Raw genomic sequence first — 6,777 nt, forward strand, 5'->3', positions numbered from 1 at the left:
GTACACAACAGAGAGAACCACGACCTGGGCTGAGATCTGGCTGACTCCCTGTAATCGCTGTGGGGTTGTCCTAATAACATACCCATTATCAGTGTCACATGCCCTAACTCTAGTCACATTAATAAGTCCCTTCCCAGCCATAATGTTCTGGACCTTAAAGCCTCATATGTATGTGCCACCTTATCCTAAACACAACAAACAGTTCAAGATAGCTTACAAAGATGTGTAACTCACAAAAAGAAGTGTATGAAATGAAAAGTGAAAATTAAAGTACATAGAATGGAGCCAGAAATGAATTTTTTTTTTTAATGCATCCCATGGAGTCCAAAACACTTGCTACAAGTGGGACCAAAGATTTGTCTCCTGGATTTCTAGCAGTCATGTTCAAAAGGGAAGCCTTGTCTAAAATTCAATCTCTGTCACATGCAAGACAAAAAAAAAAAAATTGCTCAAGAGAAGATCAACTCTTTTGATCCTGAGCAGTAAGAAATTTCTCCAGAGAATCCTCATGAACGTTGTGTAATAGAACCAAGTCCTCAGTCACAGCCACACACATAGAAGGAACATTTGGATATTTAATAAACATTAAATTATGACACTCTTCCAGAATTACACTGTATATGCCTATGTATACATGCCAAATGGATAAACACGTACCTTTATATAAATGCATAAATATATGTAAATGTGTTTAGATAGATAGGCTACTGGGTGTATACACACACTACTGAACACAGTTGCAGGCAGTTGTATGCAGCTATACACCTGCAGTTCATTATGTAATAAGTATAGAAATGATTAGCTATTAGTTCATTCAAGAAACAAGTCTTGTGAGTCTTGCTGAGTTTTCTAAAGAAAGAGGCCTGCTTCTACCTAGGAGGCTTCTTCTGCTCGGGCTTCCTGAGAGCTCTGCATTCCACTTGCACCTGATTGGGTTTCTGGGCCCAGCTGAGCTCTTTGAAGAGGCTTTCTGGCTGTTCCTACTTGAGCAATTTGTCTTTTCCGAACACCTAAAAAATTAGAAGTTAGCTCCATCTCTTTCTTCATCTTCTGCCATGTGGTTAGTCTCCGTGGTACTGAGACACCTCTGACCTCAGGAACAAAGTGCTCCTTCTTTTCTCTTGTTCTCTTATCCTCTTTTCTGCTCTCCAAACTCTTTGATAGGCAGTAGTCAATGTCTCTGTAACAGTTGAGAAAGGTTGGGGACCACTGTTGTCTTCTGCTCACCCTTTGGGTAAGGTCATTCCTTGGGACCCTTTCCCTGTTATTCTTTCTTCTTTCAACCAGGGACTCTTAACTGATATCCCCAGACCTTTTACTTGGCTTTTTGGTGAGTATCTGCGAAGCCTCTGAAACTAAAAACACATGTTTTCATCAGATTTTCTAAACGATCCACTACCCAAATCCGGTGGGTTTTTTTTCAAATTAGGTGTTTTTAATTTCTTCCATGACTTCAACAGGACCCAAATGACTCCCATGTCTGAATATCTAACCTTGATATCTAACATCCCAAACCATATTTCCAACTGGTCGCCTCCCCGAGTTGTCCCCCAGGGCTTCCTCTCCATCTCCACAGCCACATGTCTTGGCCCCAGTTATCTCTGAACTTGAACATGTGTCATAGCCTCATAAATGGCCTCCCTAGTTATAGAACCTCCTCTTCTCTGATCCTTTTTTCATGTTTTCAGAATTACCTGATCATGTCATTTCTTTGCTTCCAAACTGCCAAGGAATTCTCCAGTTGCCTACAGAATAAACTACAAACTTAACGCTGCTCACCTTCACAACTAACCTTACCTGTACAGCCTGGCCTCCAGCCATGCCCTCCCAGGCACCTGACCTCTTAGGTTGTGACTTGGTCACTGCTGGTAACTGCTGTGCCCTGTGCCCTCACGAGCCTCAGTGCTCTTGCTTGTGTATTTCCTTCCGCCTGCCATCTCTTTTCACCTAGATCACAAAGGCACAGTTATACGAAACGCATAGCAGACTGGCAAGTCGCCCCAGAGGGCACACGCAGGGCTGCCTTCCAGAGGCAGGGGGTGCAAACCCATCTTGCAGAATCTGCCTGATGACTGGTTATGCTTGGAGTACCTACTGGCCACCACAGCTTCCACTCTGTGGTCTAACATTTTTTCATCCATTTGAGATACATTCACTGCGTGCCTACTTAGTGTCAGATGTTGTCCTTGGCATTGAGAATCTGACAGAGAACATGACAGACAAGAGCCTTGTTCACACGAGCTTACGTGTCTAATAAACAGACAAGTCCAAATATGCTAGGATGTTATACGCTGATTTCCAGGAGCTGCCACCGCAGAGTTGGGTTACCCCCGCTCTCATGGGGACACCATGGGGTATTCCGGTTAAGGCACCCATATGGACCAATGAGGACAAAGCTGCCACATTTAGGGACACACAGCTCCACGGGAGAGTGAAGAGAGATGGAGAGAGAAAAGGAGGGAGGGGATGTGGCACCATCCTTTCCTCTCCTGCCGAGTGTTGCTTCTGTTTCTGAGACAGGGAGAATTGGCCTCATTATTTTATTATTGTGACTGGCCATCCCACACTGAACACTGTACATCCCTGCTGCGGCTCACCTTGGACCAAAGCTAGAGAAACTGCCCACGTGAGAAGCAGCCACTTTTGCTCCGGACCTGTAGTTTGGGGGCTTCTGGTTGGACTCCTGCATGTTTCTTTGTCCTCGGCATCTTCCCATGGAGGCAGCCCACGCCTCTTTGGGAGTCTCTCTGTCCATGGGCCAGCTCTTCTGGAGAGCGTTCTACTTCCTTAAGGTACCCCCAGGATTCTCTAAAGGGAATTTGATGAATGTCATATGGATGGTATTTTAAGATATCCATTCTTGTTTTCAGCTGAAGGATGCTGCTCGTCTCTGTTGAAGCCCCTTCCCAGGGACCCTCTCCCCACAACAGGTCATGTTTCTTTACATCATGGAGCCCATATGTTTTATCTGATTTTGGAATTGTTTTAGGATATTAACAAACAAACAGAAATATATGTTGTCTCATGGCTTTTGCTCTCAGTGAGATGGGGGTCCCTGGAAGAGTTTGAACAGAGGAGGGAGGGGATCTGACTTCTGCTTTACAGGGTCCGGCTGCTGAGTTCCAGAGTGACTCATGGGAAGTAAGGGTGGGAGGTTCTCTGTGGAAGCGGCCTTCATAATGTCCAGCTTCCGGGTCTATCCGGTCGGTGGCCTTCCAACAGCTTTGAATATTACTCCGTGGTGAGAAGTGTAACATCACATTTTACACGCTGTGACTCAGATGTACATTTGTGTTACACGTCAAACTGAAACACAAGCTGTGTGAAACATGATCCTTTCAAATCTTTTTTTTTTTTTTAATGACATTGAAAAACAAATGCTGGTCAGGACCCTCAAAATCGATCCATTAGTAGGCTGGGATCATAGTTTACAAAATACATCTCTAGGGCTACCTCTCATGATGATAATAGATCTCAGTAGTTATCTCTGGAAAAGGGGAGCTAGGTGGCTCTGAGTAGGGGGAATCTTGCTTTTCATTGTTTCCCCTTTTGTAACTTTTATTTTTGTATCCTGTGTGAGAATTTAGTCCATCAATGAATCCTATTTTGAATCATTCTGGCACAGAACTTCTTGCTTTCTGATTCTGGCCCAAACAGCTTAAAAAAACCAGAAGCTGGGGCCAGAAAAGGTTAAGTTGTCGGTGAATCTGCTTTGTTCAACTTTATCAAAAAATATCAAACAATATGTTTTTCACAAATATTTGGCAGGCAGAATGGCACAGTAATTCAAAGTGTGAGCTCTGGAGTTAGACTGATTTTGAATTTCAGCCCTCATGCTTCCTAGTAATGTGACCCTGAGCAAGTTAACTTTTCTAAGCCTCAGTTTCCATGTCTGTAAAAATGGGTACAAACAAGGCCTACCTCATGCAACTTTGCTAATGACTATATGACATGGTCTATGCCTAGCACGTAGCAACCACTGTGGACACACTAATGTTTTGAGTGCCAGGTTGAGGTGAATGTTTTGGTAACCTAGTAAGTGCTATGCAATCACATCCAAGGGACACCTGCACTAGTCTTGGTCGATGGGGAGCCGACTTCTCAGAGGAAGTGCGGTGGGGGTTAAGATGTAAAGGATGACATGAACAGCTCACTAGCCAAAGAAAAGTGAGGGAAGAGGAGAGGCGAGGCCCGTGTTTCAGAGATGAGGAAGATGCAGAGGTAAAGAAGAAGCAGGGCAGAGTGCTTTGCTGAACTACACACAGGAACTTTGATTCTCCCCACCCCCTGCCAATACATAAACAAGGTTCTCAAGTCTGACTTAATCTTATTGCCTTTGCAGAATCTGAGAGGCTTCTCACTTTGAAGGGTCCCCCATGAGCACCTTGAGTCCCTCACTCCACTTTAGATGTGATTCAATTAACGCCGCTTCCCAAGATAGCCTCTGGGTGCTTGGGTTGAGCCCTGCTGGAAAGAGGGCTGAGTTAATTACCATCCAACACTGAGCTTTTCAAATGGCTGCGCTGCAGTCAGAACAGCAACAATTTAAAAGCTAAAACTAGTTTAGTAATGCAACCGCTATTTTTAAAACTCCGATTGTGCACCTGAGCACCACCCTAGCACTAATACTACTTAATCATTTAACACCTACAAAGACACGGGTAGAAGCTCGAAAAAAACCCAGTTAATAGAAAGATTCAAGTGGCCTGGACCAGTCAAAGGATGTGGTTTTCTGAGTACAAAAACTGTTTAATATGCATTCAAAAAAGTACTGTGATAAGCATAGTATTAAAATGAAAACTCCTGAGTATTAATAAAGACACTTGCATGTGAGCGATGGAGAAAATCATTGTAAATTAATATGGGCAGGTGCTTCTCACACGGGTATCATCAGCAGACACATCCTTAAGGGTCTAGAAGAAATTTTTTTCCCCCTTAAAAGGGGTCATATTTTACTCATATTTAAGAAATACTGAAGTAGGCCATTTCACACACAACTCACAAGCATTTTACTTCTTGATTTGACAGTGGAGTTCTAACACCCCAGCCCACTCCCCTGTGCCAAAGCCGAGTTTTCCACCCCACGTGGGATGTTAAGTATCTTTTTCTTCAGTCTGATTCTTTGTGGTGGGAATAGAGAGTGAAACTCTCATGGGCAGATAGCAGGCTTAGGAAAGTATACTTTGGGATGGAATAATCTGTCTTGCCTGTTCCTCTGGATTTGGAGGTGGGAAGTGAGCCCGACTAAAAAGGGTGTGACTTAACCCTGTAGGTAGCTGTGTTCCCTTGGTACAGAGACTGTTTTTCACAAATAATAGTCACACCCAAGACAGCATCATGAAAATTAGAAATTCACTGATTAAAAAACAAAGCCGAAGGCTTAAGTTTGCGGCAAGTATTGATCAAGATTGATCTGCCTCCCTGTCTCACTGGTAACAGACTCAACACATTTTGGTTGAAGAAATTTCTTGGCATTCATCCAAATGATAGCCAGCATTTACTGTAAAAGAAAACTGTCTTTTTTTGTCTTGTCTTGTTTTGTTTTGTTTCTGCACCTTGCATCAAACTGAGAAAACTTGCCTCTGAACAAAGTGTACAGCTGGAGTAGTCTACATGATGGCTTCGTAAGTATGGATGGAGACCCAACCAAGTGTTCAGCTGAATTGATTTTTCAATTAAATCAATCAGTGAAAAGTATCGCCATATGTTGTGATAAATCCAATCAGTGCCCATGTATATATGATTTTCAAGTGCCCCAGGAATGAGGCTTTGTTTCCTGAGGAAGGTCACCTCATGCTGGCCCCTACCCTGGCTCATGCAGGTGTGATCCTGATGTTGTGTTAGTGCTTTGGCATCGTTTCTATTTGGGTGGAGGTGTGAAGAAGTCTGGGTTAGACATATGATGGAAACAGACAAGTTCCATATAATCAATGTTGGCAGTTGTTTAAAACATCCTCTTTTTTAAAAAACGGAAGTATAGTTGATTTACAATGTTGTGTTAGTTTCAGGTATACAGCAAGGTGATTCGGTTATACATATATATGATTCGGTTATATGTGTATATATATATATATATTTTTTTTTTCAGATTCTTTTCCCTTACAGGTTATTACAAAATACTCAGTACAGTTCCCTGTGCTATATAAAAAATCCTCTTAAAAATCTGAGTCGCTGTGACTTTTTGTCCTGTACCAGACAGAGGAAATAAATGGGTCACGTAGGAGGCAGGGTCCAGGTGGGTGAGTTTGCCTCCGGTTCTCCCCACATAGGACCACTCTCAACTCAGCAGGAGTGGCAGGGCCGCAGTGTATTTGTGAGCCCCTTCCTCCGTAAAAATATATTTTAAAGTATATTTTATGATTGTGTTGGCATAAAGATGAATAGAATCCGGAATGGATTCAATGATTATACATACGTTCTTATCACCTTCATTTTTTTCTTTGGTTTTAAAAAGAAATTCGAACCTCTTTGTGGGCCCCTCTAGGTACTGTGGGCTCTTGGCCCCAAGCCTCCTGAGTCCGCCCTCAGCGTGAGCCTGGCTCCTTCAAGAAAGACAAAGTGCTCTTTTCTGGCTGTGAAAGAGTACTGTCTTCTGGCTATTGAGAAATGTTGGTATAAATATAAGGGGAAAGGTGAGTTTCAAGGAGGGGCTCCCTCTGTCCCTTTTGAACACCCGGTAGGGAGGCATATGAAAGGTGACCTGGAGGGCAGTGAGGTGAGAAATTGCATGAAAAGTGGAGGTTTGCCTGGGGAGGCGAGATAAAACTAGGGGCGCTG

The sequence above is a fragment of the Leucopleurus acutus genome (genome assembly GCF_964270905.1).
Source record: "Leucopleurus acutus genome assembly, chromosome: 1".
NCBI lineage: Eukaryota > Metazoa > Chordata > Mammalia > Artiodactyla > Delphinidae > Leucopleurus > Leucopleurus acutus.